The sequence below is a fragment of the Psammomys obesus genome, unplaced genomic scaffold (genome assembly GCF_907164565.1).
Source record: "Psammomys obesus unplaced genomic scaffold, mPsaObe1.curated_primary_1811, whole genome shotgun sequence".
Classification (NCBI taxonomy): domain Eukaryota; kingdom Metazoa; phylum Chordata; class Mammalia; order Rodentia; family Muridae; genus Psammomys; species Psammomys obesus.
The window spans coordinates 11450508-11463473 of NW_026596244.1; the positions used below are offsets into that span (position 1 = coordinate 11450508).

The 12966-nt window shown below is 41.3% G+C and overlaps 1 protein-coding gene across 1 annotated transcript in view; it reads left to right on the forward strand.

Annotated features, from left to right (window-relative positions):
* The window catches only part of Dchs2 (dachsous cadherin-related 2), a 214677-nt gene that overhangs the window by 170718 nt on the left and 30993 nt on the right, over positions 1 to 12966 (forward strand). The window lies entirely within an intron of this gene.

Consider the following 12966-nt stretch of genomic DNA (forward strand, 5'->3'; position numbering starts at 1 on the left):
GTTTTCCAATTTAGTTCATTAACTTTAGTGTACAAAATAACGGGTTGTACTAAGACATTTTTATCAATCTCTTTCTTTGTGCATTGGTCACATTTGCCTCTTGCTGTGCTACCCTGCTCCTCTTCACCACTCTCACTTCTCCCTCTATGCCCCTTCATACCCCCAAATAGTAACCCTTCTGCCTTCTGCTTTCAAGTAATATGCACCTGTACACACACACGCACACACACACACACAAGTGCACATGCATGTATTCATAAACCTAGATTGCTCCTATCAGACACCGTTCTGCCTTCTTTTCCTGTGACCCTGTTATATCTCCCTGCACTCTCCCTCTTTACACTTTCTCTTTTTCTTGTAGCCCTCATCCTATACTTGTGTTTCACATGCACAGAACCACCACACACCTGCTACTTGGACATGGATTTCACATGTCGGAGGATACATGCTGCTTGCTTTTCTGAGTCTGGCTTGTTTCTCTAAGACTGGACATCCCTGTCCTTCTGTGCTCCCGCAGTGGCAGACTTACACCCACAATGGCAGCTGGATAAGACTCCGTTGGATATGCGATCCATATTTCCTTTTATCCATCCTGAGTGTCTAGGCTAGTTCCACATCTTGGCTGTTGTGACACAAATGTGCAAGCATATGACTTAGTTTCCCGAGACAATGAGTCGGTGTGGCTTCTTCATGGGTGTTTGAAAAGTGTGGGTGCCTGTGAGGAGAATCAGTTGAATTTGAAGTGGTATCTTTTCTTTCCTGTGATTTTTCCTGCTGCTGACCTCAGACTGTACATGTGTCTGGCGTCTGTCCGAAGGGTCTCAGCCTTTGCAGCCTCCTTTCTTTATGTATAAGGGGCCTCTGCTTGCCATACTGTTTTGTAATTTCTGGCCTAGGTAGGTCTCCAGTTGTCCAGAGTGTCCCCAGATTGTCCATTCTGGGGTGGCTAATATTTAAGTTGAGGGGTGTATCCTAAGTATGTTGGATCTATACAGGCAGGCTTGTCCCCCATACCTTCAAAATCCAGTAGGCATTTGTCACCCTTCTGGGAGATATGGGTCAGGATGGCAAGCACCCCTCTACATGGCTGCATAGTCATGAACACTGGGTAGAGGAGCCAGAGCTTCTTCTACCTGTTGATGCCATGCTCCGGGTTACCAAACTGCCAGGTTTCTTTCAGGCGGCGAGGGCCTCCTACTCCTGCCAGCTGGCCTACCTCCCCCGTACGCGCCTGAGCCTTCTGCTAGCAACCCCTTTCTGTTTTCCCTTGTGTAATTTTCCCCATTCTCCACGACTCCCTGAAGCCGGCTCTCATCAGGCTGCAAAGTGTGGTTGCTCCCCATTTTTGGGTAGCTCAGTTCACACCACAGATCTCTCTTAAAATGGTTCCCGGCCCCTCAGAGCCATGTAGACTGGCAAAATGGAATTCCTCTCTTGCCAGAGCAGTCTCTCTAAGCCTTGCCTGGATTTGAGGCAGACAAGAGCTGTGGAGCACCTGTGAGTACCACCACTGGGCTCTTCATCTGGCCGCTGTCATCAAGCTCCTGCTTGCCCTTTCCATGCAAAGGGGCCGCACAGCCAGAGCCCCAAACTTCTTACCTCGTTCCCAAGATCATCTTTCTTTCCACATAGTCTCTGCTGTTCTTTTTTCTTTAATTTATTCTCTTTTTTCTTTTATTGTTTTTTTTATTAATTGTACTTTATTCACTTTGTATCCCCCCTGTAGCTCCCTCCCCCCTCCCCTCCCAATCCCACCTTCCCTCCCTCTTCTCCACGCATGCCCCTCCCCAAGTCCACTGATAGGGGAGGTCCTCCTCTCCTTCCTTCTGATCTTAGTCTATCAGATCACATCAGGAATGGCTGTATTGTCATCTTCTATGGCCTGGTAAGGCCGCTCCCTCCTCAGGGGGCGGTGATCAAAGAGCAGTTCATGTCAGTTCATATCAGTTCATGTCAGTCCCTGTTCCCATTACTATGGGACCTACTTGGACACTGAGCTGCCATGGGCTACATCTGTGCAGGGGTTCTAGGTTATCTCCATGGTCCTTGGTTGGAGTATCAGTCTCAGAAAAGACCCCTGTGCCCAGATATTTTGGTTCTGTTGTTCTCCTTGTGGAGCTCCTGTCCTCTCCAGATCTTACTATTTCCCACTTCTATCATAAGATCCCATGCACTCTGCCCAAAGGTTGGCCTTAAGTCTCAGCATCTGCTTTGATAGTCTGAGGGTAGAGCCTTTCAGAGGCCCTCCGTGGCAGGCTCCTGTCTGTTCCCTGTTTTCTCCTTCTCCTGATGACCATCCTCTTTGCCTTTCTGAATGGGGATTGAGCATGTTAGCCAGAGTCCTCCTACTTGATTAGTTTCTTTAGGTGTTCAGATTTTAGTAGGTTTATCCTACATTATATGTCTAGTATCCACTTATGAGTGAGTATATACCCTGTGGGTCTTTCTGCTTCTGGGATACCTCACTCAGGATGATCCTTTCCAGTTCCCACCATTTACCTGCAAATTTCAGGATTTCCTTTTTATTTTATTTTATTTTTTATTGCTGAGTAATATTTCACTGTGTAGATGTACCACAATTTCCGTATCCATTCGACAGTTGAGGGGCGTCTGCATTGTTTCCAGCTTCTGGCTATTACAAACAGAGCTGCTACAAACATGGTTTGGGCAAATATCCTTATTGTGTACTTGAGCCTCTTTTGGATATATGCCTAGGAGTGGTGTAGCTGGATCTTGAGGAAGCTCTATTCCTAGTTGTCTCAGAAAGTGCCAGATTGATTTCCAAAGTGGTTGTACAAGTTTACATTCTCACTAGCAGTGGAGGAGGGTTCCCCTTTCTCCACAATCATATAAAGATATATAAAGAACTCAAGAAGCCAAACAGCAACAAATCAAGTAATCCAATTAAAAAATGGAGTACAGAGCTAAACAGAGAATTCTCGATAGAGGAATATCAAGTGGCAGAGAAACACTTAAAGAAATGTTCAACGTCCTTAGTCATCAGGGAAATGCAAATCAAAATGACCCTGAGATTTTGCCTTACATCCATCAGAATGGCTAAGATCAAAAACTCAAGTGACAACACATGCTACAGTCTCTGCTATTCTATCACTGCCTTTATGAATCTCCAAGGCACTTCACCTCTCTCTTCCTCTCTTTGAAATAGAGCTTTTTTTTTTTCCTGTCCCTACTCTTTGCAGTACACAGAGGTAGCTTCTAAAGTGATGTCTTACCAGGAAGCTGAGTGTTTCTGAATGTCAAGAATAAACCACTTAGTGGCCCACTACGGTTAAATCCACCAAATGATGAAATAAGCTTCCAGAAGCCAGCTTTCTCCCTACTTCTGTTTCCCTTCTAATACTGTGGAGATCCTGAGGAGGATGAATCAGCAACTGTCGCCCTCAGTGTGGGCTACTCAGAACTTCATGAATTTCTATGAATTGCCCTGGGGTGGAAAATTGACATCATGAATTATTTTGATACCCTGGCTTAAAGTTAAGTACTCAGACATCGGAAAACTTGAAATAATATTGAAACATGATGACACATGGGGGCAAGCTGACTGGTAAAATATATTTAGCATTGTAAAATAAGTAACCTACTTAGATCTTGATATTTTGGAGGAGAGAACTGTCTTCCAGCACTTTGGCAGGAGATCCTGTGAGCTGCTGTTCCCCATCAGCTGGGCAGTGTGGAAGTGAGACACGCATTACTGAGGCAGGGAGGGTGAGACTGTCATGGCTCCGCTGCTCATGATGACTGAATTCTCTTTCCATAAAGTGGAAGCAGTAATGACTTCCTCACAAGGATGCTGCAAGGATTAAATTAAGCTGTAGGAGGATACCAGTCATCACTTCAGTTGTTATTGTGGCTATTTCCCTTCTGTCTTAAATCTCAACATGAAGTTTATAAAGTTAGCGGGGTTTAAGTTCTAACTAGAGCAAGGAGTTATTACATAATGGTTGTACGAGCATCATGAAGTGTTTGCAGTTTTGTAAGCTCTGCCATCTGGTTCGTTTTCTCTACAAACTAGATAAGACTTGTACTTTCCAAGGAAATAAATTACCCCATAAACAAGAGTAAGCAGCTCCATGTCACTGTGGACTTTGGACTGTTTATGACAAAGAAGGGAAAGAAAGAAAACAAATGTTTTCTTTCATTCCTATTTTATTGCTTGGGACCAGTCTTACATTTAAGATGAATTTCATAGGCATGAGGACAGTCTAGGTAGCCATTTCCAACATAGTATTTACCTCATCTTTGATTTAAGATAATTCTGTAGAAGATGGATGAAAAGTTGTAGGCAAGTTTAAGTTTTCTCAAAAGGCACATACCTCAAGACAGTTTTCATGTGTGTGAGTTCATACCAGCTCCCATCCAGGTCTCAGTCACAGATGCTGAAGATCTTATTTACCTGAATTTCTTATTCTTTTCCCCTTTACCATCATTTTTATGTACTCTTTGAAAGTTTCACCCACATGCACAGTGTATCCTGACCACACCCACCCCTCCCTTCTCTGTCCTTTCTCCCAGTTCCCTCCCAATGTTACATCTTTTTAAATTTTAATTTCTATTATTATCATAATTACTTTTAGCCAAGTTAATGCTGCTCATATATGCCTGGGTTTGAGGGTACCCACTGGGGCATGGCCAATCACTGTAGAGATAAGAGACTCCCCACTCCCAGCATCCATTAACTGCTGATAGTGCCTCAGTTAGGGGAGGGGCCTTCGTGCTCCTCAATCCCTCATGTATGCTGGGATTATTTTTATTTTGTGACCATGAATGTTTAGCCTGCATCTATGTACACCATGTGTGTACAGCATGTGCCCATAGAGGCCAGAAGAGGGTGACAAAGCCTCTGGAACTGTAGTTGTAGTTTTAAGCTGCCATGTGAGTGCTGACAATCAAACCCTGGTCCTCTGCATGAGCCCCAAGTGTTCTCAATCACAGTACCATCTTCTTCAGCCTGCATGGGGGACTGTTAACAGGCTTGATTGTAAAGTTAAACTCATCTCATCTTATTAACATAGCAAGTGCTTTCTTCCCCCAGGAGTGAAAGAGACTGGCACATACAGCATGATGCCAGGTTTTTAAGTCTGAAGAATAATTGCTGTGTGGATTGCAATAGCCATGTTGAGATTCCTAGGTTTTTCTTTCTAAGAATAGAGATATAGGCAGCCAAATTGTAATCAGGGAGTTACTTGCTAATCCTCACCAATTAAGGTCAGGGTGCAAGTTGAGTGTTGAGTGCCATCAGCCTGTGCTGCTCTTTCCTGACAGAGAATTACCAGCTCTACCAAGCTGGATTTGGTGAAGCTGCATTGGTTTTTTTAGCTTGTTCTCCAGTGTGTTCTCTCCCTTTCCTCTGGCTGGGTGACCCTGAGTCTGTTTCAGGCCTCCAGCCATCAGGTTGTTTCATTGTTCTCGGTTTTTAATGTTGGTCTTACTCTACTCGGAAACATTATACTTTAAAAAAAAAGATCAGGAACAGGTCTATAGTTTGAACAATATCAATACTGTCTTCACTAATGTTTTCGTGGATAAGACCTCTGCCTCATCTGCAAGCAGAACCCCCTTATTATGGAAAGCATTAAGGTTGATACAGAGGAAATACAAAGAAATCCTATTCTGTCTTTGACAGACAAAGCATGTGATTCCCCTTATATATAAAGGTGGTTCACAGGGAAGTCAGCTGTATGGAAAGAAAGAAACATCCCTCTGGTTTCTGGAGCGTGAAGGACTGGTGGAGAGGTGATTTCAGGATCTTGTGCCCAGGCTGCTACTTTACTTGAAGCTGTGACACCTTGGGACTTAGTGTCTTTAAGACCCCGAGTTCTCGCCCTGCTGCGCTTTCAGCCGTCTAGGGAGTGCAATAAAGACAATAAAGATCGTCTTCCTTCAGCCCAGTTCAGTGAGCATCGTTGCATCTTTGAAAGTACATCAGTCCAACATTATTCAATGATGGAGGCTCCCATGTGATTCCAGGGGCAGGGGCCAGGGGTCAGAGGACAGAGTTGAGAAGAAAATGTAAAGCAGCACCACTATTTTGTCTAACTTCGGCTCTAACATAGCAGGTGACTGCTTACCAACCTGCCCTTTGCTTGTTCTTGAATGCCTTCACTGTAGGTGTTGCCGCCCCCTCTGCTTTGTGGTTGCATTACTTCTCCAAGGATTGGCATAGCCTGCTTCAAAAGAATGCTCATTGTCCTCAGCAGAAACATCTCATCTTGTGCTGTTTGCTTTTGTTTCTGATTACTGGTCCAGTCATTTTATTAGTATAGATCTATTCAAAATTCCTCTCTCTTTATGATTCAGTCCTCATATGTTGTAGGTTCTGAGAAATATATGTGTTTCTTCCAGGAAATGTAATATACGGGCACATTGTCCATAGTCATATTAACTGCCTGCTGTGGTAGTAACAATGGCTCCTCTTTTGTGTCTGACTTTTGTTGAGTACCTCTTTTGTTTAGTCTAGCTGTAGGCTTTCAATTAGTTGGTCTTTTAAAGAAAATTAAAAATTTTAATTTCAATAATTTTTCAATCATTTTAACTTTGTTTCATTTATTCCTGCTTTGATCTTTATTATTTCTTTCCTTCTAAGTTCAGCTTCAATCTGTTTTCCTACTTCCTTGTGACATAACATGTTCATGTGCTATTTCTTTTTCTAATGTAGGCATTTTCCATCAGCCGCGCTTAGTACCATTTGTGCGGCATCAAACATTGTAGTGTGTTGTCTTCTTTACATCTCAAGAGGTTTTCTTTCTCATTTTCTTTGATTTCTTTCCTGATGCATTGCTTGTTCACACATATCTCGATTTTCTGGCTTTCCTTTCCCTAGAGGGTTGGAGTTTCACTCTGTTGTATTGGAAAAAATATTTGTTACGATTTCAGTGTTGCCTGATATACTAAGACTTGTGATCTAAAACATGGCTATCTAGAAAATGTTCAGAAGAATGTATATTCTGGGACTTGGGGGGAAAGTGTTCTGTGTATGTCTACTTGATTTGTTGACTACAGTGTTATGAAGTTTTCTACTCTGATTTCTCTTCTGTCTGCATCAATTATTGAAGGTGGAGTACTAAAATCCTTTCCTATTTTTAGTTTACTATTTCTCATTTGAATTTTGGCAATGTTTGGTAATTATTATATTGTTGTTGGTTTACTTTTTATTATTTATTTATTTATCGAGACAGGGTTTCTCTATCTGACACTGGCTGTCCTGGAACTCATTATATAGACCAGGCTGGCTTGAACTCACAGAGATCTGCTTGCCTCTGCCTCTGAGTCCAGGGATTAAAGGTGTGCACCACCACGCCCAGTCTGCTACTTGCATTTTCATACTCAGCTGAGGTAAATATATTTCTACATCTTGCTGAAAACTAACCATTCTATTATTATGAAATGCCGTTCTTTGTCTCTTGTAGAATTTCCACTTAAAATCTATTCTGCTTGATACAAATATGACTATTCAGTTTGGACAGAACTTGTGTTTAGTTCATTTGTACCCTTCTCCTTTCAGCCTATGTGCATATTCTTGTATCTCAGGAGAGTCTTTGATGTTCAAGTAAAGCTAAATTTCTGGTCTTTTAAAAAAATTAAAATGTTCAGCTACTCTGTGTATTATAATTTGGAAATTTAATCCATTTACACTTAAAATAATTACTGACAGAAAATAGTTACTACAAACATTTTAGAACTTTTTAAATATGTCTTACAATTATTTCATCTTTCATTTACTCTCTTGCTTGCCTCTGGACTTCATTACTTTTTCTAAATAAAATACTTGAGTTCACTTCTCATATCAATTTTAGTTTTTCTATAATATGCTCAAAACTATGTGTTTTAAGTGATAGCCGAGCTCACCTTCAATGACAGGCAAGAGGAGCATGCTCCATACATTTCTTCTGATACATACACTTCATGGTGTCAATGTTACAGATCAGTGTTACTATAATTTCTTTATTGTATTTTTGGCCTTTAAATTAAATATTAGATTTACTCAGCACTATTAAAGTATCACAGGATTCATGCTTGTCTGCACTTACCTTTGCCAGATAACTTCATCCTTCTCATACTTTCCCTTGTGGCCTAGTGTCCTTCCACATCTACTTGAAGAGCTGTGTTCCCTATGTCTGGTAAGGCAAGCTGACCGGTCATACCTTGCCCAGCTGTGTCTCTCGGGGAAGGTCTGCTTCTGTTTCATTTATAAAGGGCAGTTTTGCTAGATTTTTGATGGAATTGAATGTCCAATAATTGATACTTAAGAAGAAAAATTTAAAACAAAGCTAGGAAGTCAGCAGAACAGTGATCCCCAGATTTTGTTTCTCAAGGAGATGTGACCCAGCAGTTAGCATGCTTCCCAACAGGCTTCATGAGACTTGAAATTGCAATCCCGGAGTTGTAGAACTCCAGAAAAGCTCAAAGCAAGAACAGTCACATTGAAATAAATAGCACAAATAATTTTATTTCACTGTAGATAACCCCCCCCATTTGTCAGAGCTCAGCATGAGTGACAGCCAACACCCAGATGGAAAATCAGACACTTGTAGGGGGGAGAATGACACAAAACTTCCAGACCTTTCTAACTGGGAAATTATACACGTAATCCCTAGAAGACATCATCAGAAAAGGTTTCCAGAATTATTAGCTGGGCTGAGGGGTAAAGACAGTGGTAAAGTTTAGGAATAGTGGCTGTTTTTCAGACACACACACACACACACACACAAACAAACAAATAAAGCATCCAAAGAAATGTGACACAAAAGAATAACATTTTTAAAAATTATGTAATTATTCTAAAGAAATTCAATATATTATTGAGTTATTCTAAAGAAAATTGATATATCACAAGAAACCACAGACAGCCAAGTGAAATCACTCAGGTATGCATAAAAAATAAGATTAAAACTTTAAAGAGTTTTAATGAAAAGAACCAAACAGAAATTTTAGCATGTAAGAATACTACAATTAACTGAAAAATTCATTAGAGAAATTAAAAAATAAATTTGGTGAAGCTGAAAAATTGGTAGATTTGAAAGCGAGCTATTAGTCAGTGGGAATAAAATAATAATAGGAATTTTTAAAGTATAAAAGGATTGATGGGAAACCATCAGATGAAACAATGGGTTTATTATGAGAGCCTTGCAAGAAGAGGTTAAGAAGACAAAAAACAGAGGACTCCTTTAAAGAAACAATAGCCAAGAACTTTCCTATCTGAAGAAAGAAATAGAAATACTAAATGTGGATATATGCCCAGGAATGGTATGGCTGGGTCTTGAGGAAGCGCTATTCCTGATTGTCTGAGAAAGCTCCAGATTGATTTCCAAAGTGGTCGTACAAGTTTACATTCCCACCAGCAGTAGAGGAAGGTTCCCCTTTCTCCACAACCCCTTCAGCATGTGTTGTCACTTAAGTTTTTGATCCTAGCCATTCTGATGGGTGTAAGGTGAAATCTCAGGGTCATTTTGATTTGTATTTCCCTGATGACTAAGGATGTTGAGCTTTTCTTTTAAGTGTTTCTCTGCCATTCGATATTCCTCTATAAAGAATTCTCTGTTTAGCTCTGTACCCCATTTTTTAATTGGATTACTTGATTTGTTGCTTTTTAACTTCTTGAGTTCTTTATATATTCTGATTATTGGCCCTCTGTCAGATATAGGGTTGATGAAGATCCTTTCCCAGTCTGTAGGCTGTTGTTTTGTTCTGATGACAGTGTCCTTTGCTTTACAGAAGCTTTTCAGTTTCATGAGGTCTCATTTATTGATTGTTGATCTTAGAGCCTGTGCTGTTGGTATTCTGTTCAGGAAATTGCCAAAATATACTCAAGTACACAGCAAGGACATTTGCTAAACTATGTTCATAGCAGCTTTATTTATAATAGGCAGAACCTGGAAACAACCCAGATGCCCCTCAACTGAGGAATGGATACAGAAATACTAGTACATTTATGCAATGGAACACTACTCAGCAATTAAAAACAAGGAAATTATGAAATTTGCGGGCAATTGCTGGGAACTAGAGATCATCCTGAGTGAGGTACCCCAGAAGCAGAAAGACACCCATGGCATATACTCACTTCTAAGTGGATATTAGACATATAATACAGGATAAACATACTAAAATCTGTACACGTAAAGAAGCTAAGCAAGAAGGAGGACACAGGGTAAGATGATCAGTCCTCAGAAAGGCCAACGGGATGGACATCAGAAGAGGGAGAAAATAGGAAACGGGATAGGAGCCTACGACAGAGGGCCTCTGAAAGACTCTACCGAGCATTGTATCACAGCAGATGTTCAGACTCATAGCCAAACTTTGGGCAGAGTGCAGGGAATCTTATGAAAGAAGGGGGAGATAGAAAGACCTGGAAGGGACAGGAGCTCCACACGGAGAGCAACAGAACCAAGAAATCTGGGCCTAGGGATCTTTTCTGAGACTGATCCTCCAAATAAAGACCATGCATGGAGATAACCTAGAACCGCTGCACAGATGTAACCCATGGCAGCTCAGTCTCCAAGTGCTTTCCCTAGTAAGGGGAACAGGGACTGTCTCTGACATGAACTGATTGGCCTGCTTTTTAATCACCTCCCCCTGAGTGGGGAGCAGCCTTACCAGGCCATAGAGGAAGACAATGCAACCAGTCCTGATTAGACCTGATAGGCCAGGGTCAGATGGAAGGGGAGGAGGACTTGCCCTATCAGTGGGCTTGGAGAATGGCATGGAAGGAGATGAGGAAAAGAATAAGGAAGGGGGCTACAGCTGGGATACAAAGTGAATAAACTGTAATTAATATAAAAATTAAAAAAGAAATACTAAATGTGAGAAGGTTAAAAAATAGATCTAGGGTGAACCCCAAAAGCTTCATGGCAAAGTCATTAAAGTCAAGCTGTCAAATACTAAACAAGATATTTGAAGGAGTCCTAGGAGAAAAATGATGTGTCCTCACTAAGGGACTCTCTGACCAAGCAGGCCACCCCACAGAGGCAGCAGATGTCTGAAGAACACACTCAAGACATTGAAAGTAAGAAATTGGAATTATCCGTGAAAGATACTGGGACTGGTAAAATGTTCTTTATAAATCAACCATTTGAAACCATGTTTCAAGTCAGCCACCAATAACATTTTGTTGCTTAGGAATAATGAACAGTACTCACGAAATGGTCATGTCTAAATTTGTATACAACATTTTCATAATTGCTTAGTTGCTGCCATAATGGAGCATTAAGAATTACATTAATTGTGCTCCCAAATTGTGAGTTCATAGATTTTTGTGAGTACTATTGACTTTTTAAATGAAAATTTTGTAAAGAAGAGGACAATGACTATCAAATGTATTACAATTTATTCAGTTATACCTCATAAAGGCCTGAAAATCTAAAAAGTAAGTTATTATTTATATTTTATTTTCTGTATTTCCTCATTGGAATTGAAAGTTGGCAACTTTCATAGCTTGCCGTTTCTACCTTGAGGTGCTATGCACAGTAATTTAAGTTTACCTGTGTGCCCAGACAGAAAGGCATGTTAAAAACTGGCAGTAAGCAGGCTCTAGGAAGATCAAGGCCCTTTCCTCAGTTCTTCGTTAGGGATGTTTTAAATTGAAACTTTTTTGCCTTTCTGCTGACAGTGTTCTTGAAAATGAAATTTCTCTGGGTTACAATCCATTTGACATTATAGACATTTGCTTTGCAACATAATAGGACTGTTTTCGCTCTACATTAGAGAGGCCATAGTGATGTTTTCCAGTTCTGTACTCATCATTGTTCCTTTACGTACATGAAATGTCCCCATTTTCTTTTATAATTGGACATGGAAAAATCATCCCAATCCAGGGACAAATAAGGCCGTCAGCAAGGATTGTACATCTTGCCTGTCCTCTGACTGACATCCTTGTGAATTTGTGGCAACAGAGTTGCAATAAAATCTCCTGTAAAGGAGCAGAGAACTATGATTGGCACCGTGGACGAAGCTCTCTCTCTCTCTCTCTCCCCCTCCCTCTCCCTCCCTCCCTGTCTCCCACCCCCTCTGGCATTGTCCCAGGAGCCATGTGCCTTGTGCTGTGTGGTGCAGTAAGCACCAGTTTATGATGTAACTGAAGCATGCTCAACACTTGTAGTAACCGGATTCTACCACCATTATTTGATTTGTTTCTTTGTTGCTAAATATCTTTCCAAGTGGTTTGGAAAGGACAGTCATTGGGAAATCTAGATGAATGAGTTCTAACTTGGTCAGGGTTTCTGTTATATGTGACATTTCTCATGAAAGCGATTCAGTCTGGCTTGGTGGCATAGGCTTGTGAACCCCAGCCAGCCAGTAGGGACCCTGAGGCAAAAGGCTCACAAGGGCTATAGGGCTACAGACAGCTCAGAGTAAAGCTGGGCAGGTGTAGCTCAGTGTTCACAGAATGCTTTGCCTTGTATGTGTGAAGCCCTGTTCAGCCTCCCAGGACCCCTCCCCTCCATGCATACACAAAAAGATGAGTCTGTCTGGGGTTTACTAGATTTTGCCTTTTATCGAAGTGCATTCCCACTGAAGCTTTGACTTTACAAACTATCTCTTGGCCTTTGGTGTTTATAGAAATATACAATTTGAGTGTTGGGCATTAAGAGGACTTTAGGTGGAAATTCTGTTTGTTCTTGGACCTTTTATGTTTTCTATTCTGTTCAGGAAAAAAAGTACATTTATTTAGTTTATTTTAAGGGCTGGGGAGAGGGACACACATGGAAGGATGTGTGTCTGTGTGTGTGTGTGAGAGAGAGAGAAAGTGTGTGTGTATCTGTCTTCTGTCTCTCTGTCTGGTGGTGTGTGGTGTGTGTGTGTCTGTGTGTGTCTGGGTGTGTGGTGTGTGTGTGTGTGTGTGTGTGTGTCTGGGTGTGTGTGTGTGTGTGTGTGTGTGTGTCTGTGTGTGTGTGTCTGTGTGTGTCTGGGTGTGTCTGTGTCTGGGTGTGTGTGTGTGTGTGTGTGTCTGGG